Source organism: Coturnix japonica, chromosome Z, assembly GCF_054131305.1.
Source record: "Coturnix japonica strain WE chromosome Z, WE-NBRP24, whole genome shotgun sequence".
NCBI classification, from domain to species: Eukaryota; Metazoa; Chordata; class Aves; order Galliformes; family Phasianidae; genus Coturnix; species Coturnix japonica.
This window is the reverse complement of record NC_140702.1, coordinates 45670045-45690261: the sequence shown is the minus strand read 5'-3', so window position 1 is coordinate 45690261 and position 20217 is coordinate 45670045. Positions and strand designations below refer to the sequence as shown.

Below are 20217 nucleotides of genomic sequence, written 5' to 3'. Positions count from 1 at the left end.
CAACTAATGGTATTGTGCTTTTCATATCTGTTTTATTTTACATTAAAACAAATTAGATGCATTACTTTCAGAGCAACCTACATAGATAATGTACAGGTTACAGAACTTCCCAGTTCTATTTCATCCAGAGTTTTTCTGTTTCATTCCAGGTACAGCAGTTTAAAAATAAATGAACAGCTGTAATTTTGCAGTTCTTACACAGTAAATCTCTGCACTCCATAGAAGATATGACACATAAATAAAACATCTAGCTGCAAGCTATGACAGGTACAGATTTCTTAGTAATAAAGATACCAAATACTGTTCATCAATGAATAAAATAAAACTTCTGTTAATCTTCAGAGTTTTTTCCTTTCTTTTTCAAAAGGAAAATGTTCCTCACTTGGTCATTAATGTTTGTAATTAAATTACTGTATTAGCAGTATTTTTAGCTGAAAGTTTGACCTTTTTAAGAAGACAGAAGGATAATCTGGTTATGAAAAATAATTTAAACTGGGTTTCCTACTAAATATGTATGTTGCTGAAATTATGTTTTAGTCCATGATTTCAAACATATTAGTCCATTATTTAAAACAAATCTGTCAGATTTACCTAGTAATTTTGGGGGATATATTTCATTCTCATAATGGGATTGGTTGTATGGACTTAGTAACATGTTCTCGAACATGTTTTTTATGTAAGATAAAATATAGTTTGATTTCAATCCTTGGGAAAAATAAATAAATAAATAAATAATCACATGTGATTTTCTATTTTTCACTTATCAAATTGTATTTCGATTTAACAAGTAGCTTTCATCAGCTGCTTCTTTTATGAAAGACTTCCATTTCTATGTTTTCATTAAAAAGTTGAATACTAACAACATGTACAGGATGCTGAGAATGTCTACTCCATTGGATAGATTTCCAGGAATTTGTACGCAGAAATGTTTACAGGCCAAAACAAAGAAACAGCATTTGACTTATGTCACAAATCACACAAAAGGAATAGTGTCAAGCAGTACAAAAATTACAATGCCCATGTTAAGAGCACAGTTATTAAAAATAAAAAATAAGAATAAGAATAAAAAAGAAAAAGTTATTTTTAAAGGATAATTCTTCCCCCTACACTTTTAAACTTATTTGGAAATTCAGGAATGTATTTGTTTTGTGTGTGTATTACTTCAGTGAATTAATGTAACAAATTATATCTGAATGGGAAAATGTCAAAAATTCCATTAAAATGATAAATCTCAGGTATGGTCATATCTTTTAATTAAATCACATTGAAAAAGCAGATCGGAACTTAGTTAACTTTGAGGTAATGCAGTGGAAGTTCCATTGATTAAGCAGAAGATCAAAGAAAGAATGGAAGTGCAATGGCTTGTAAGTTATTTAAAAGCTGTTTTGATTAAAGAATGTTAGCTAATATTGAATTTTATTGTGTTAGAGACAGCACCCCACTGATAATAAAGCTGGGATATATAGTTAGAATGCCTTTTATAAATTGTATCTTCATTGATTGAATTGATGCAGTTCTGGACTCAGATTTGCACTACAGAGACTTGAGGAAAACAACAACAACAACAAGCCTTCATTTTAAATTTATGCAGAGAAAAAAAGAAAAAAATTATATATTTAAAGAAAAAATAATAGTAGGAGGGGGAAGGGAAGAGAAGGGAAGGGAAGGGAAGGGAAGGGAAGGGAAGGGAAGGGAAGGGAAGGGAAGGGAAGGGAAGGGAAGGGAAGGGAAGGGAAGGGAAGGGAAGGGAAGGGAAGGGAAGGGAAGGGAAGGGAAGGGAAGGGAAGGGAAGGGAAGGGAAGGGAAGGGAAGGGAAGGGAAGGGAAGGGAAGGGAAGGGAAGGGAAGGGAAGGGAAGGGAAGGGAAGGGAAGGGAAGGGAAAGGAAGGGAAGGGAAACTGTTCTTCTGTCCTTCACTATACCAGTTTATTTTTTACCTCACTTCCTTTTATAAAATAATATCATTTTTTTTCCTAAAACTTGTGTAGGAAATTGAGTATAAAAATTTCTACCTTAATTTTTATTTTTATCCCAAGTGTAATATTTCCCAGAACCTACGTAAATTCTTCTTTTGCTCTTGTCTTTTCTATTTCAGTGTTGACCACTAAATTTAACTGATCTTCTGTCTCAAAATTCCTACTGTTTCACGAGCTTTGTTACGATTCAACATAATCTATTTCCTACTGATGTTGGAAAACATAATAAGGTCACAGCAGGGAAGTTTTAGCTTCATTAAAGCACATTATTATATAAAATAAAATGATCTAGGGTAAATTGGTTTTGTCCTTGTGGTACAGTTTGCATATATTCACATTAATCTGAGCATATAAAACAGCAATAAACTTGCTAGCCCTATTGTATTACAAATGAGCCTCCTTATCTTTCATTTCACCATAGGAACCTCTAGTGGTAGATGGAGATGTCAATACTTCACATTCCAAGTGATATTTACCTTTGTTGTATCAAAAGATATTAAACCTCACTGCAAGAGCTGGGAAAAGAACAACAACAAAAACAACAAAAAAGTATAAATAATATTGATATTTATTTATTTTTCCCAAATTGTCTTGAACTCTTTGTTTTTGTCCAGCAAATACAGATTTCAGAACTATTTAAAAGAAAAACAAAACAAAACAAAACAAAACAAAAAAATAGCAAGAAAGGAAATGAATTGAGACTTTGACTTCAGATTTTAATTTACCACACAAACCTGTAGCAGAGAGACTGTGCATAAAGATTTAAGATAGGAAATAAATAACTATTCTATTAATCTAGTTTAAGTGATATTAAAATTTGACAGAGCAAATTACAAGTTGCCAGCAGTGAGGCTTATCAATTTATTACTACTTTCAAGGTTCTCCCTTCTCTTTCTGTTTGCCTTCAGCTGCTGGCAAAGGATAGGCTTTTGCAGTTCAATTTTTCAGTTTAGTTTTGACTGCTTTTAATTAAATTTGATGGCCTGCTTCTGCACCAGTGAAGTTATTGAAGTTGCAAAGCACTTTGCTGTTCTAATGATGACTCCCTTGATGTCTGTTTGTTATTAACTGCTTTTCAAAACTGCTTCTCTCAACTTTCATTTTATAAATATTTAAATAACTGTGAATTTCTATAACATAAATATCTGTGCACTAGTGATAGGAATTCTATTGCTTATTTAATAGGTTTTACATTGTAGTATGATTTTTAAATAAAGTTACACATTGCAACGTTAATTGGGAAAGTGTTGTCCCTAAATCACGTTACTTGTAAGTGTCAGCACAAATTGTAGTAATATTTTAAAGCAGCAGTAATCAATGAATTAGCCACTAGCTATGAACTATTGCTTATGGGGGTGTATTTTTTTACACACGTTAATTATTCAGGGCCACAGACAAATAAGTAAATAATATTTATAAATAATATAAATGAAAATGAAATCTGATGTTTTCATTATGGTCCTGAAGCATTCATATACATATTCAATGTCTTCTATAACAAATTTCCATTTAAATAATATTTACCTGGACAAAGAATGGCAGGGCAGGGCAGGGCAGGGCAGGGCAGGGCAGGGCAGGGCAGGGCAAGGAAGGGCAGGGCAGGGCAGGGCAGGGCAGGGCAGGGCAGGGAAGGGCAGGGAAGGGAAGGGAAGGGAAGGGAAGGGAAGGGAAGGGAAGGGAAGGGAAGGGAAGGGAAGGGAAGGGAAGGGGAGGGGAGGGGAGGGGAGGGGAGGGGAGGGGAGGGGAGGGGAGGGGAGGGGAGGGGAGGGGAGGGGAGGGGAGGGGAGGGGAGGGGAGGGGAGGGGAGGGGAGGGGAGGGGAGGGGAGGGGAGGGGAGGGGAGGGGAGGGGAGGGGAGGGGAGGGGAGGGGAGGGGAGGGGAGGGGAGGGGAGGGGAGGAAAAGTCTGACCAGCAATTTCACTAATATGAGATACTACTACTACATTCTTAAGGATGTAAGAAGCCTAAATTTGTTCAACAGGTAGGACTTGAATTTGCAAAAAAGTAAAACAGTAGCTCTTTGGTTCTGGAAGCCTAGCTTTATTTTAATTTAGTTTAATTATCACTTATTTCACTAAATCACATTATACATCTCCAAACTGGTTAATGAGTAAGTGCTGTTAAAATTAAGTCATTTGATCTATCTCATATTCTCTGTAAATCTTAAATTGCTACTAAGCATAACCAAGTTAAATATGTTTGTCATTTCATGTAATGACATAATTTCAACCAAAGAGTTAAGGTGCTGATTGTTACCTCTGCCTCAGTATCACCAATCTTATAACCTCCAAGGCAACAAACAATTTCAGAGGTAAATACCATGAGTGCGTGTGAAACAGTTTAAACCATTATTATTATGAAGCCCTCTTCTCTAATGTTTTCTTCTTATTTGCTCTTTCCTTATTTCTTTTTGCTATTTTTTTCCTCGACTAATAACAATAATTTTGGAGTATAAAGAAATATTAATTTAAAATATTAATTAAATTAATCAAGAAGAGATTTAAAATATTATTTATACTAACAGTAAATTCTTGACTTTACAAAGAATATGTGTTATCTTTTGAAGATAAGATTTTGAAAATACATTCAGTCAACTTAGCAAAATGGCATAAAGACTGCATATCCATAAGCTTAAGAAGTTGAGGGCTGAGATATGTTTGTACCTCCATGCAGATGACAACTCTAAGAAACTGAGATGTTCAGAGGAAAACCACTTTGCAAGATTTGGCAGTCTATGACAGAAATGTAAGCAACATCTATCCACAGCCTTGCCAAATATCACTACATATTCCAGTAGCAGAAGTAGCAGCTTATCTCAAGGAAAAGCTGTACATCTCTTAAAAATTACAGGCAAAACAATATATTTTGGCAAAGCATAATCTCAGAAATGTCTGAGCAGTGTTAAATGAAATATTAATATTTGACTCAAGGCAAATATTTTGCACAGTTATCAGTTTGAATGCTTACATTTAGTAAGTGAAAAGCGTCTGAAATCAGTATTAAAAAATAAAATAAAATCAAACCTGAAATAACCCATATGTAAGAAATACCTTATTACATGTATAAAAATGAATTATAGGCTGCAATCCTGAAACCAAAGTAAGATTACATTAATACTTGCTTCAGCTCACACACTGTGCATATTCAGTATCAGAGGTTATTGTACTTACCATGATACTTAAATTAAAAAAAAAAAGTACCTGTTGTCTATATACTGCTTATTATTTCAAATTCTAGGACTGATCTAATATTACTATTCCATTTAAACTAAGCAGACAGTTTCACAATGGGGTGCTTCATTATAGATTGACATTTTCATGAAGTAGACTATCTGTGCAGACACCTCTTGAACACTGACAGGGATGGTGACTCCAAAACATCCTTAGGCAGGCCATTCCAGTGTCTGACCACTCTCTGAGAGAAAAAGTTTTTCCTTATGTCTAATCTAAATCTCCTCTGGCACAACATGTGACCATTTTGTCGGGTCCTGTTTGTTGCCTGGGAGAAGAGGCCAAAGCCCTCCTCATCACAACCTCCCTTCAGGGAGTTGTAGTGCAATGAAGTCTTCCCTGAGCCTTCTCTTCTCCAGACTAAACAATCCCAATTCCCTCAGCCACTCCTCATGAGACTTGTGCTCCAGACCCCTCACCAGTTTCCCTTCTCTGGACACGCTCCAAGGTGCTCAGTGCGTTTCTTGCAGTGAGGGGCCCAAAACTGAACATTGTACTTGAGGTGCAGCCTCACCAGTGCTGAGTACAGGGGGATGATTACCTCTCTGTTCATGCTGTTAACGCTATTTCTAATGCAGACCAGGATGCCGTTGGCTGTCTTGGCCACCTGGGCAATCTGTGGGCTCACGTTCAGCCGAGCGTCAACCAACACACCCAGGTCCCTTTCCTCTTCACAGTCATCCAGCCACTCAGCCCCAAGCCTATAGCGCTGCATGGAGTTACTGTGGCCAGAGTGCAGGACTGGGCACTCTGAACCTCATCCCATTCACCTCTGCCCAGCAATTCAACGTATCTAGATCCCTCTAAAGGGCCTCTCTACCCTCAGGCAGATTGACATGACCTCCCAACTTGGTGTCATCTGCATACTTACTGGGGGTACACTCAGTCCCCTCATCTATGTCATCAGTAAAGATATTAAACAAGATGAGCATCAGTACTGACCCCTGCGGGACGCCACTTGTAACAGCTGTACCCAACTCCAGAACTGGAGCTTTTCAGACTGAAGATGAAGAGGTATCTGGTTCCAGGACCTCCTTCCAGTCCGTGAAGGAGGACAACAAGATAGCTGAGGAGGGACTTTCTAAAAGAGCATGTAGCCACAGAACTAGAAGAAATGGTTTTTAACTGGAAGAGTATAGATTTAGACTTGATATTAGGAAGAGATAAGGAAACCAGAACAAAAACATTCTCCAACTGAAAAGTTTGAAATTGTAAAACAAACAGTAAGAGCACTTGTTTTCATACACTTCATTTTACCAGGATTTATTTGTAGACAAGATTACAAGTTCTGAGCTTTCACTTTTACACATTTTGAAACTGAAATACTTGTGAAATATGTAATTTAGTTTCAGTATTCTGACAGACAGCCTTCTCAATTTTATTTTACTTTATTTTTTTTCCTGTAAAAGTCTTTAATGACATTCCAGTGAAGTTTTTTTTGAACTGTCTGAAAAGTAAGTGGTAAATATATAGCAGCGTGAAGATGAATTCTAGGGAACACTGAGCTTTTTTTGTGACCTGTAAGATTTATGAGAGTGAACTCGTTACCATTCCAGTTGTTAATGAAAGATGTTAAACATTAATGGCCCTGGTATTGGTCCTTGAAGGCAGCTACTACTCACTGGTGACCATCTGATCATAAGATCACAGCACAGTAAGTTGAGCAGTTCAGGCTATTTTCCACCCACATTATAACTGCTTATCCGGTTCACTTATCACCAATCTAGTGACAAAACTACTATGTGAGACTTTATCAAAGCACTTTCTGAAGTGAGGTTGCACAAATATAAACATTTTTTATGTGTTCATTTTTTTCCTCTGCAAGATAATCACATTGAATTCTTGTCACATTCTTAATGACTGTATATATGTTCTAAAGCAAACTGTGCTACAGCTCAGTATTGCAGTAAGGTGCTACTTACATTCCTTACCCTTTTACTTTTTTTTGTAAAGTTACTGTAAAGTTACTAAATTTATAATTCATTTTGGAAAAAAAAAAAAAAAAAAAAAAAGAGAGAGAGAAATAAAATGAAACTGCTGTGACTACTTCCTTAAAGGTGTGTTCTGACAGTTCAAATTCCACATCATAAAGTTGAGCTGCTTTATGTATTTATTTATTTTCACAAAACTATAATCATCAACTCTAGTAATTTGGGATCATGTTTTCCCATATCAGAAATATTGGTCATTTGTTATGCCAGATAAATACACCACTTTGATGAAAAGCAATTTTTCAACAAGATAATTTTTGACCATCTAGGTCAACTGCACATTTTTAACACAGCTACTAACTATGCTTCTCTCCTTTTAATGATATTTTAACAAAATATTCTTTCTTCACATCTGGTGAAATCTAGTGTGTTGCTACAGAGGTATTCATCCTAGTTTTACCTTACACATGATCAAATGAATTGCTTCTGTTTTGGATTTAGAACTCTTAACTTTTTTCTAGCTGATCTTATAATTGCAAAATATATAGTACGCAATTAAAAATGTCTTAATTATTTTTAATAGGCAATAAAATATAATTAAAAAAATATTCCATGAAACATTGTTACTGGCTAACTTTTCCAGATTTATTAACTTTCAGTGGCTTTCTGTAAGTCTAAATCCTGATGATTTGTACCAGTAATCAGAAAACAAATCATTTATCCCATTTCATTTTTGATGTGACAAACTGTTCACAGTCAAATGTAAAAACAAAGCAAATGAAGATGCAGTTGGAAAAATCTATGTATATTAAGCAAGTCTATCAGTGCCCGGGATTCCTAAGTAATAGTCTCTGTCATCCTTTTTAGAGTGAGCTGGGCTCAAATGGTTATTATTTTCTGGCTTCGGATCTTTTCCCACTATAGTTATTTACCTCATTAATCACTGCTGTTGAAGGTATCATTCCTCAGGTACTTTGGAAAGTATTGTCAATATTTAGGGTTGTACTTGATTTCATGCAGAAATTGAGGCACCTCCGTTGTATACAGTGTATGCCTGTTATCTTTTGGCATGACTACCACTGTCATCTTTGTTTTATAATATACGTCTTCACTACATCTAAGAACTGGTGGCAAACAGGACTGTTAGGAAAGGTTTTGCCACTTCAGCATCGCTTCTGATATAAGATGGCTCAAAATCTATTTGTCTTTCTCAGAATACAATAGACAGTCACATTAGAATTATAATTTGGAAAGTCTCAAGATATATTCTCCTCATTAGATCCAAAATTTACAGTTACTCATGCTTTCTTTAAAAAACACAGTCTATGTAGAGTAAATGAAAACTTGTTTATTAGTAATTTCATGTCATCTGCAATTGGATAATAACAGCAAACTTAATTATCAGACTCAAAGGGTGTTGTTTTTGTTTTATTTGTTTGTTTTTATTTTGTTTTGTTTTTGTTTTTAATTTGAGTTTAAAGCATTTTTGGGCTTCATCAGTATCAGTATCAGTATCAGTTAGCAGTAATAAGCATCCTCTAGGCCACAGGTTGTTTTGTGCTTTCAAAAAGTAATAGGGATGTGAAGCAAATAAGCTGCCTATAATTTTCGCAAAATAGGAGAAGTGTCCTAAGTGCAGTCATCAAACACGAAATTACAGAAGCAATGCTCTAGCTCTACTAGAAAATTTTGTAAATCACACATCAAATACTCACTGGAAGTGAAATTGTTATTTTAAGGTTTCAAATCAAAATTAACTGCTCACATAAATTATATTCTAAATTTGTACCAGAAATACACCACATTAAAATGATTTTCCCTCTATGTCTGATCACAAAAAAACAACAACAAAACACAAATAAACAACAAAAACAAAAACAAAAAAACTCCTGAAGAGATCAACCCTTTTTATTCTACATTTCTGAGAATCTATGAGAACTCACAGTTCTTTTATTTAATTTAGCATCTACTAAATATGAGTCACAGTCTTGCTTAGTTTGGTTAGCAACATTCCTTTATCAGTATTTCTAAAAATAACACAGCCACCAAGAGGAATTTGGGTCCTCTTTTGGGCTGTCCTTGTGCTAATAGAAAATATTTTACTTTTATAATATGAAGAGATTAATTTCAGTGCATCACTGTGATGGTCCAGAAAGGATAACATATCAGATTGTGATGTCACTGTTTGCAAGATGATATTCTGTATACAAGCAATTACATTTTGATTTTAAGACATGTTTAACTGAGAAATTGAATTTCACAGTATGGGAAACTAGAGTGCTCCATAGTGCCTTATAAAAAGGATTTCTAATTTATGTTTGTTATTAAAATCAATAAGCTTTGTAAATCTATTCTGAAATAATTCTCCAAATGTGTAAGTTTTCACTTACTTGGAGTTGAGGCTGAACAGCTCTTCCATAGCTGGTACCAACATTCTGTCCATCAAATTCTACGCTAGACTGTAAGGGGTCGGGAAAGCAGATGCTTTTTACTCCCACCTGGAACAAAATATTATGTCAGACACTTTTTCTTATAGTCTTACAAGTGCAGTAAGACACTTGTTATCTTTTCCTGTCATACTAGGGGTTCATAAGAATACTGATCAGAACAACAAAGCACTAATAATTGTAACCTAGTTTTCTCCTTGAATGTGTGACAAAACATGTATTTAAATAAATGCTGTGAGTAATATTTTAGTTTATTATAATAACTTCCTATTAAAACTGTAGTTTTCATTTGTAACTGTTTAAGTAAAATATCTATTCATATGTTATACATCTATAAATGATTATACTGAAAACATCAAATTCAGAAAATCTAAGATTAGAAAATATTAGTGTTTTATAGGACATTTCTTTAATAGAGACTCATCCAAAGAACAAATATTCGCAGTTATATAGATTATAATTTTTTTTTTTCAGTGTTTCTCATTCCATTGTAATATGGTCTCTGAAAGATTATTTTAAAACAGAAAGATGATGAGAAAATGGCTGATTTTTTCAGCTAGTATCTCTGAAACATCATGATGAAAAAAAAGCTAAAACAACTGAAAATATAAAAAGTACTATACTAATCCACAAAACAACAACAACAACAGTGAGAATAAGTATTCTAAAAAGAATAGACCCGTTAGTTTTGCATTAATCTCTGGGAAGACTATAGAACAGGTCCTCACAGAAACTGTTTGCAAAAATAAGATCAAGTAGGTTAAGCAAAAGAGCAGAACCAAATGTAAAATGTTCTTGACTCGCTGGTAAGTATTTAATATTCAGTACAAAAACATTTATTAACTTGGTTATAACTTCATGACCACTTGATATATGTATAGACCCAATTAAAAACAAAAGTCATGGCTTTATTATTTTTGTCAGTGATATTACACAGGATCACATCATGTGGTGAGTTGGGTAAGGATTGGGGGGAGTTGTCAGTGATTTATGGACTGATTCTGAGCAGTTCTGTGACTAATGGGGCAGAGGACCCGTGGAGTCATGCCTCAGGAAAGGGGAAAGGAGAAAAGGGGAAAGGGTAGGGAGATGGGCCAAAAAATAAAACAGTGGCAACAATCTGAGGAGGAAAGTTTATTAACAAGATAAGATATCAGAACACAAGATAACAAAATATAATACGTTATAATTGGAATTAAGGCCAATAAATCAATAAAATGAGTGTCTGAAACAAAAGGTCTTACTCGAAAACTGAAGGCGAGATGCCCTGCCAAGACTAGCAGCAAAAAAAAAAAAAAAAAAAGAAGAGACAGTCCTGCTGTGACTTTTGAGCACTTTTATCTTTCCCTCTGAATGCAGAGTCCTTGGGAGTACATAGTACTTCTTTTCTTATGAGAACCAGGTACCTGGAAAATCAGCAGTCCACAAAACTGGAGCATTAACTCTTTAACTCTCAGTGCTTCACATGATATTATGATGTGGAATACTCATAAAAAAAAAAATCATAAAACCATGACAGATTTGTATATATAAATATATATATTTCCATTTTTATTTTATATTTATTTATATTTATATTTATATTTTTTATATTTATAGGGCAGAATAAATGGGGATAATCATTTCCCTTTACTGGCCATCCCTCTTCTAATGGAGCTCAGGATAGCATTTGCTTTCTGAGCTGCAAGAGCACAGTGCTGGCTCATGTTAATTTTTTCAACAGTCAGGACCCCTAAGTCCTTCTCAGGGGGGGCACTGTTTTTTATTGACCTTAACCTGAACATAGAGCCATCAACCACAATCCTCTGGGTTCAGCTTTTCAATCAACACCTTATCTACCAACTAGTCCACCCTTCAAATCTCCAACTTAGAAATAAGGATGTTGTGGGGGATCATATCAAAGGCCTTGTAGAATTCCAGGCAGATAACATTAGTTGCCTTCCTTTTATCTGCTGGTGTTGGTGGGAAGTGATGTTTCCCTTTTTCTGGTCCCTGGGGACTTTGCTTGACGGCGACAACTTTTCAAATATGGAGAATAGTTTGGGAAACACATCAGCCAGCTCCCTGAGGACACTAGGATGCATGTTGTACAGCCCCATGGACTTGTACACATTCAGTCCCTTGAGTTGGTCTCAGACTTGCTCAGCCATACAGTAGATGGAATTTTGCTCCCCTAGTTCTCACCTTGAAGTTCAGGTTCAGGGAATCCTAGCTGCCAGTGAAGGCTGAGGCAAAGAACTCATTGAATATGTCAGCCTCCTCTGTATTTGTTACAGCCAGTTTTGCATTTGTCAGAGGATGTGCACTCTCTTTGGCCTATGTCTTCTGACCTATGTACCTGTAGAATCCCATCTTTTTGATTTTAACATCTCAGGCCTATTTAAGTTCCATTATTGGCTTCAGTTCCATTCCTTGGCTTTCATAATCCCATTCCTGCAAGTCTTCACAACATCCCTGTACTCTTCCCAGTAGAATACCCCAATATAGAAGTACACAAATAGTATTTCCATAATTGTGACAATGAACTGAAACATCAGCACATGCTACAAATTTCTCTTTTCTTGCTCCTAACTTGAAATTATATTGTCTATTAATCTTGAATTTTTTGTTTAATTTGTTTTTTCTTCCAACCTAATTTATCATTTTTTTTGACTGTTTGATTTTTGTTTTTGTCCTCCTCTTTTTCCCAGAATTCTGTTTCTTTTTCCTTCAGTCTAAATATGTCAGTCTCAGTGAAGTTGTGAGCACTCTCAGCACCATTTTGCCAGTGAGACCAGCAATTAGTTTTCCTGTTTTCTGTCAGGGTTGCCTTTGTTATTTTTGCCCATACTTTGGACTTGTTATCAGTTGCAGACAGAAGGAAACATCATCTCTGCTGCTGAATGAAAGCAGCAGATAAGTAGGAACCTCTAGGCTGTTTGATACCTCTGTTTGCTATTATATGAGCGCCCTGCATTCTTATTCCTCTCTGCTGTAGTGTAGGCTGAGACTTCTTGCCAAGAGATCTGAATTTTTTACATTTTCTCTGTAAAGTGTTCAGGAAGTCAGAAGTAAAAATATATTGCAGACAGTATTAGAAAAAAATTAAGCTTGGGTACTGACACTGACATACATACTTCTGACTGCTGTCTTTTCCAGTGTATTAAATTCAGACTTTTAAAGTTGCTGCACAAAGACATAAATTACTAAAGGAAAAGCTTTCAAGGAGATTTAATACCTGTTATTATATCATTATATCTGTTCATAAAACCAGAATGGAAAACAAAGAGACAAACAAACAAACAACAATTTAAAAAATTTAAAAAAAAAAAAAAAAAAAAGGTGCTGCCACAAAAATCCTTGTTCAGATCAATACAATACAAGAAAGAATATTCAGTTAGGCTAGGTATGACAAGTGTCAATGATACCACAGTTTGTTTGAAAAATACTTGCTAAATTCAAAGGAGAGAATCTAAATCCTAAATTTAGCAAGTATTGAAAAATACTTGCTAAATTCAAAGGAGAGAATCTAAATCCTAATATTGGATCTAAATATAAGGGCTTTACGTAGTTTAAATCTGTTACCTCTTGATCATTTCCTACAGTTCCTGATAAAGAGCCCCTCTCCATATTTCCTGTAGGCACTTTTTAAGTACTGGAAGGCTTCCATAATGTCTCTGAAAAAGCCTTCTCTTTTCTCGGCTAAACAAAACCAATTTTCTCAACCTATCTTCATAGGAGACATATTCTAGCCCTCTGATCATCTTCATGACAGTCTTAGAGACTCACTATAACAGGTGAATCAGAAGGGACCTCTAATGTTCCAGACATCCCTACTCAAAAAGATACTTGGAATCACTTAACTAGACCCATGTCCAGATGTCTATTGAAGATCTTTAAGAAGAGAGATTCTGCAGTTCAATCAACCACACAGTAAAAAAGTATTCCTTGTTGTTCAGAGAGAATGCCCTGTGCTCCGGTTTGTATCCATTGCTACATTCCTCCCTCCTGCCACTAAGCATCACTCAAATGAACAGAGCTCTGTCCTCTTTGTATCTTCTTTTCAGGCATTTATATATGTATATAAGATTCCTCCTTAGCCTTCCCTTTTCCAGACTGATCAGTCACAGCTCTCTCAGTCTTTCATCACAGAAGTGATGGTTCAGTCCTGCAGTCATCTTAATGTCCCTTCATTTTACCCTCTCCAGAGTATACATCTCTCCGGAGGCCCAGAATAGGACGCAGCATCTCAAAAGCTTCCTCATCAGCACTGAGTAGAGGTGAAGGAAAATCTCCCACAAACTTTTGGCAGTGTCTCATCTAATATAGCCCAGGATAACAGTAGCCTTCTTTGTTGCAAGGAATACTGACTCATATTCATCTTGGTATCCACTGGGACTCCTAAGTCCTTTTCTGTAAATTTGGTTTCCACCTGGATATCTCCCAGTATATATCAGTGCATTGAGTTGTTCCTCTCAGCTAGGTGGAGGACTTAGTGCTTTCCTTAGTTGAACTTCAAGTACTTCCTGTCAAGCTATTTCTCAAGCCCATCAAGGCTCTCTTGGATGGCTGCACAACCTCCTGATTAAACCATTACTTCATAGAATCATATTGTGAGAGAATGTCTTTGGATGGAAGGGACATGAAAATCATCTACTTCTGGTCTCCCTGCTATAGACCAGGTTGCCATTCAGTAGATCAGGCTGCCCAGGGTCCCATCCAACTTATGCACGAGTGCTTCCACTGATGGGCCATCTGCAGCTTCTCTATGCAATATGTTCCAGTGCCTCATCACTCTCTGAACAAAGAACTTCCTCCAAACATCAAACGTCAACTTCCCTTCTTTCAATTTAAAACCTTCCCTCCTTGTTTAGTCAGTATCAGACCATGTGAAAATTCAGCCTTCCTCCTCTGTATGAGTTCCTCTGAAGTACTGGAAGGCCACAATGAGGTTTCCCCAGAGCCTTCTCTTTTCAAGGGTGATCAAGCCCAACCCCCTCAACTTTTCATCACAGAAGAGGAGTTCAAGTATTTTGATCATCTTTGTGGCCCTCCTAGAGTACTTCACATCAGGAATCAGTATGTCTGTAGTCTGTTCTTATGACCTTGGAAATGCTAAGTGCACTACCTGCACACAATGCGTACTGGGGTTATTTACAGAAAATATCAGAGAATGAGAAAATGAATTTGTTTTGTGTGTATCCCTCTGTGATTATGCTAAAACTCTAGTTTCTATCTGAAGTGTCGAAATTATGTTGTACGTTGTGAGAACCCTTCTTGGGTTTTCTGCCTCAAAGCTTGCTTCCTGAGCTGTTTTCTAGTGATAAGACTCACACTGATTTATGGAGGAGGCAAGTGATGGGTGCTGCCATGTGACAATCAGCATCATTCTGTAGGCATCTGATAGCACCTTCCTTCATAGCTGTTTGCCTCTGAAAGAGAGTGCTCAGGAGTGTTTATGGGTGGAAGATCTGGCCTGGGACTAAATAGCTTCAGCTTGGGATGGGAAAACTGGGGAATGATGCTATCGTGTCCTGTGAAAAACAGGATGCAGATGGGCAGCCCTGCTCCCTCTTATCTGCTGAAAAGGCCCAGAAGATGGGAACAAAGGAGATTCTGCCAAGATCCCAGAGCCAGAATTTTCTACTCCAAGGAGAGCTGACTCAACTACTTTGGATTTGAGCTATCACTCCAAAGAGAGAGCTGACTCGACCACTTTGGACTTATAAATAAGTTGGTACTACCATTATCATCCTCGTTGTCATTGTTGTGGTCACCGTCATCATCAGGGGAACAACAATGCCTGACGACCCACCAATAATGAAGATCAACGACTAAATGATCAACTAAAAACCTTGCTGGATCCACTGCCTTCCAGATTAGAATGTGTAAAAGCACACTGCCTAAGCTTCATGCTAGTCAGAGACTTTAGCCAAAAGCCTGCAACTGATAAATGGGAACAAAGCCAAATTCTTGGCTTTTGATACTTGATTGTGCTGGGGGGGGGGGGGGGGTAGGGAGGGAGCGGGGGGTGGGGGGGGGGAAACTAAGTCAAAGAAGTCTTCATAGAGTTCCTAGGACAAATGTACTAACTGCTTCTAAATAATGATTTCAGTGTACTACCAGGACATGTTAAGAACTGGTGAATTGAGCTGTCTATATCTTGAGGAAACACCCGTGGACTTTTACAGAAGCTGTATATAATGGGGTATATGGATTAATCTCTCATTGCTGGTTAGAATGCAACAGAAAAGGTGATGTGGTTAAAGTTCAATGGTAATGCCTTACTGCTTAACAAATGACTTACATATTTATCACAGTGAATTCAACATAGGCAGAAGTTCCTTCTTAAAATGTCAAGAACCATAGTCTAAAACATACTTTTCTGCCTTCTGTACATCTGATCTTCTGTACTTAGGTTTTACTGCTTTGACCAAACCAGGCTTATAACAGACTTGAAAAAGAAGAAATGAAGGGAAAAATCTGTATATGCAAATGATTTCATTTTTATCCCCTTACCCCCATTCCTTCCCTTCTCCTTTCTTTCCCTTCTTTTTCCTTTGGGCAGCATTAAAAACAATCAAACAAACAAGCAAACAAACAAAAAGATACTAGTACAGCAAAGAAAAGCATACAAAGATTTTGGGACTCATACTGTTACACAAACATAAAGACCTACTTGAAGAAAGCCCAAAATAATAAGTAGAAGTTTCTAAACTAAATAAATTACATTTAAAATGTGCACTAGAGTGTGTAAAGCAGTTCTTATATAAAATAATAAAGTATGTTTTTCTCATCTGTAACCGAAGACATAATGTGATATTCCTAAGTCAAAACAAGGGTGATCATTCAGCTGACTGAAATAAAAATGAATCTTTAAGATGTCTACTCATCAGACTTTAGCTTTTTCTTGTATATCATCTTTATATATGTGCATTCAGAAGACATTTTCAGGAGACAACAAGACCATCTTCACCAGTCACCTTATCTTCTGGTGCAGAGGAAACTGCATGTGATGCAGTTGCTCTATAATTCTCCTCTGTTTCTCAGAGTTCAGCACTGATGTAGCTAGAACAACCAGAGAAGCTGAGTTCACAAAGGCAGGCCATGCAGAGATGGTAAAGGGCAGCCTACTATCTTCTCTTCTGGGAACAGCTGCTAATAGATTTCTGGCATGGTAAATATGGCCATGACCCACCTCAGAGGTCAGGCTGAGGCAGAAACGCAGACTAGAGGACTGCAACCTCCTCAGGCCAATGCATGCAGTGAGATAGCAGCAAGATAGACCTTCCGAAGAGTGAAAGAGCTCCCTGGACCTTCCACTGTGGAGAACTCCAGAAAAGGTTCCCAAGGACCTGCAGGCTGAAGGGTGTGCTAAGGGTGCAAGTGTGCTCTGTTCAGTAACTTATTAAGTAGGTGGTCAGATTGTGAGATGAAATTGCCAGGCTGAGAAGTATTCAGGAATCAGACACAGAGACTGATAGGAGGTATTTTGAACTGATATGCTGACTGACAATCCTGTCCTAAATTTCTGCAAGGGAAAGAAACTAAGCCAGCTTCCTACCTTGCAGAGACCTATCAAAGTAACGTTCCTTCCATAAAGAGGAATATTCATGGAGAACTTCAATGTAAATGGCTTGACACTAAGAATTTTTTCTGTCTAGTTCTAAACCAAGCCTAATTGAGCTTGATTTGGCATATCGAAACATTTACACCTTGCAGTTCAAGTGTTTTTTAGTCAGCTCCTGGCACGCTTCAAGCTTCTAGGTCTCTATTTGAGACCAAGCAAAATTCTTGTTACATGGATACCAGGTGATGGAAGTCTAAGTGCAAACTCTAAGATTGGTTTGTTTCCTGCGCAAAGCACCTACACACCATTACAGTTTCCTTAGTATAACAGCATCAAGAGAAGGGGAAATGAGAAAGATACATGAATTCATTTCTCACTGACATATATGTAAAATAAATAAATAAATAAATATCGGAAAACATTGTGAAAAGAAAGGAAAGAAAAAAAAAAACAGAAAAAATCCAATTAACTACAGGAATAAAAGTAAATATTTCTATTTGTAAAGATTATAGTAATAAATGCAATAAAGAAATGTACCTGTAAGGATTCACTGGATTTCAAACAAGAGTCATTACTAAATTGAACATGCTCACTTACTAGTCTTGGAAGCAATATAGCATGATATGTGATAGTACATTCAAGGTCACCTGTTTACTGCTAGTGTTACTCACTGAAAATGTCAGATTGAAGTGATCAACATTGTGTGGGAATTTATTCACCTATTTCAAATATGACTGGTATGGGTAGTCTATTAAATATATATATATATATAATGGATGAGGCAACAAATATTGCCTAAGCTTTCATGTATAAAAGTAGTTCATAAGCTATAGAGCTACCAAGTTCAAAATACATTCATTACATGCAGAAAAGAATTATAAGCTTCCCAGTATTCTGTCTTGAATTAGCCCTGACATTTTACTCTAATCAGGTCTAACTTCCCATGCCAAAGATTGTATTTCTTTAATCATACCATTGCTATAACCAATTTAGTAAATCTTTTAACTTTTAGTTCCATTTTCTTTTTTCATGCATGGATTACTTAACTCCATAGTAATGCATGAAATAAATCTTATCTTCCCTGTAGGATCTTTCTTTAATATACTGATTGCTAAGCGAAGGGTAACTGCTCTACTGAAATTCATTTTTCACTTTTTCACAGTAGAAATGTTATTTACTGTAAAAGGTAATGAAATCCAACAATGCAGCTCTAGGGTAACATTAAACTGACAGATATGCAGTAACAGCATTTTCGTTATATGAGTGTCAACACTTTATTTCTTTCAAGAGACATCAACAGAAAAAAAAAAAAAAAGAAAAAAAAAAGGAATTTTGAAATATCTCTCTTCATATTTATTGTTCTTAATACCAATTGCTCTACTTGCACAATTCATTGTTGACTAGATATTTCTGTAGCTAAAGAGAGTTTCTCTACTCTCTTTTCTTCATGGAGAGAAAAAGGAATTAAATTTCATTCTATATTTTTAAACAACATGAAAATAAATGCTAAGGAATGTATAATGGACAAGAAAACAGTTTATGACTTTATTTGATGTTGATTTACCTACAAGATCTTTTTAATGCAAATATATTTCATCCTTTTTTCTCCACTAATAGTATAGGAAAGTAAATTTTAGGTGAGTATTACTACTACACACTAGTCACATATAATCTTAATTGAATGACTAAGTTCAAAAATCACTGAATCTGCAAAGGTGTAGGTTAATCTGCATTGCTGAGAGCAAGGAATAAGTGACAAAAACAAACAAATAAAATAGCAACAACAACAAAAACCTTCAACCACATTGCAGATAAAGGTCTACATTTTCTAAATCATATTAATAGGCCCTCTAAAACCTCATTTCCAAAGGTTGTTAAATGTAATTTCTGAGTCATGAATATAGAACTGTTAATTCTCACATCCATAAAAAAGTTTAATCTATTTTTAAGGAATATGGATCCTTATTTGAACAATGAGCAATTAAATATTTTGTCTATTGAATGTAAAAAAACCAAACCAAACCAAAACAAAACATAATAATAATAAAAAAAAAGAAAGGAAAAAAAAAAAAAGAGAGAGAGAGAAAGGAAAAAAAAAAAAGTGTACCTTTCTAAGAACAAGAAGTAAAAGCAGATGGTTATAATTTTTCTATGATGAAAATTGAATTATTATTTTTTCCCTCTTTGGAATTAAATCACTTAAAATTCAAAAAAATACATAGTTTACAGAATCACAGAATCACTATATTGTAGAGGTTGGAAGGATCCTCTGGAGATCATTTAGTACAAGCCTCTTGCTAAAGAGCGTTCCCTGCAGTACAGGAAAGTATCCAGGCAGGTTTTGAATATATCCAGAAAACAAGACCCACAACACCTCTAGGCACCCTGTTCCAGTTCAGTATCACTCTTACAGTAATAAAATTTTTCTTCCTGTTCAGATGGAATTTTCTGTGTTCAAGTTTGTACCCATTGCTCCTTTCCCTGCCATTGCACTGTATTGAAAAGTGCCTGGCTCCATCCATTGAACTCCTGAACTTTAGATTTTTATACATGGTGATAAGACCTCCACCCAGTCGTGTCTTTTTTCAGGCTAAAGAGATCCAGGTCTCTCAACTTTTTCCCATAAGGGTGTTGCTCCTGGTACCTTGTAATCTTTGTTGTCCTCTACTGGACAGTTCTCCCCTTATCACAGTTATAGTATAACACACTACCAGGTTGCTTGAGCGTGAGTTCCCCTTGAGAAATCCATGTTGGCTGCTCATGGTAACCTTCTATCTTTCTGACTACTTGGAGATCAGCTTGCTCCATCATCTTCCTGGGATGGAGGTGAGGCTGGTTGGCCCATAGTTGCCCAGATATTCTTTCTTGCCCTTTTTGAAGATTAGAATGATCTTGTCTGTGCTCCAGCCATCAGGCATCTCTCCTATTCTCTAGATAGAGTGGATTTTGGCAATCATTCCACCTCATTCAGAGCTCTCATTCAGAGCCTGTGAATTTGTGTGTGTTGATTTTGCCAAGACCATCTCTGATCCTCCTTAAACAAAAGGAAATCTTCCTTTCTCCAGACTCTCTCTCTTTTGTCTAG

At 36.2% G+C, this 20217-nt stretch overlaps 1 protein-coding gene across 47 annotated transcripts in view; it reads right to left on the bottom strand.

Moving 5' to 3' along the window:
* Positions 1-20217, bottom strand: part of PTPRD (protein tyrosine phosphatase receptor type D) — a 1031962-nt gene that overhangs the window by 739897 nt on the left and 271848 nt on the right. For 45 of the 47 annotated variants that reach the window (XM_085529953.1, XM_085529959.1, XM_085529949.1 and 42 more), the window contains exon 4: positions 9527-9634. The exons of the other annotated variants lie outside the window; for them this stretch is intronic. The gene's annotated coding sequence lies outside the window, so the exon portion shown is untranslated. The remainder of the gene's footprint in view (positions 1-9526; positions 9635-20217) is intronic. 47 annotated transcript variants of the gene reach the window in all.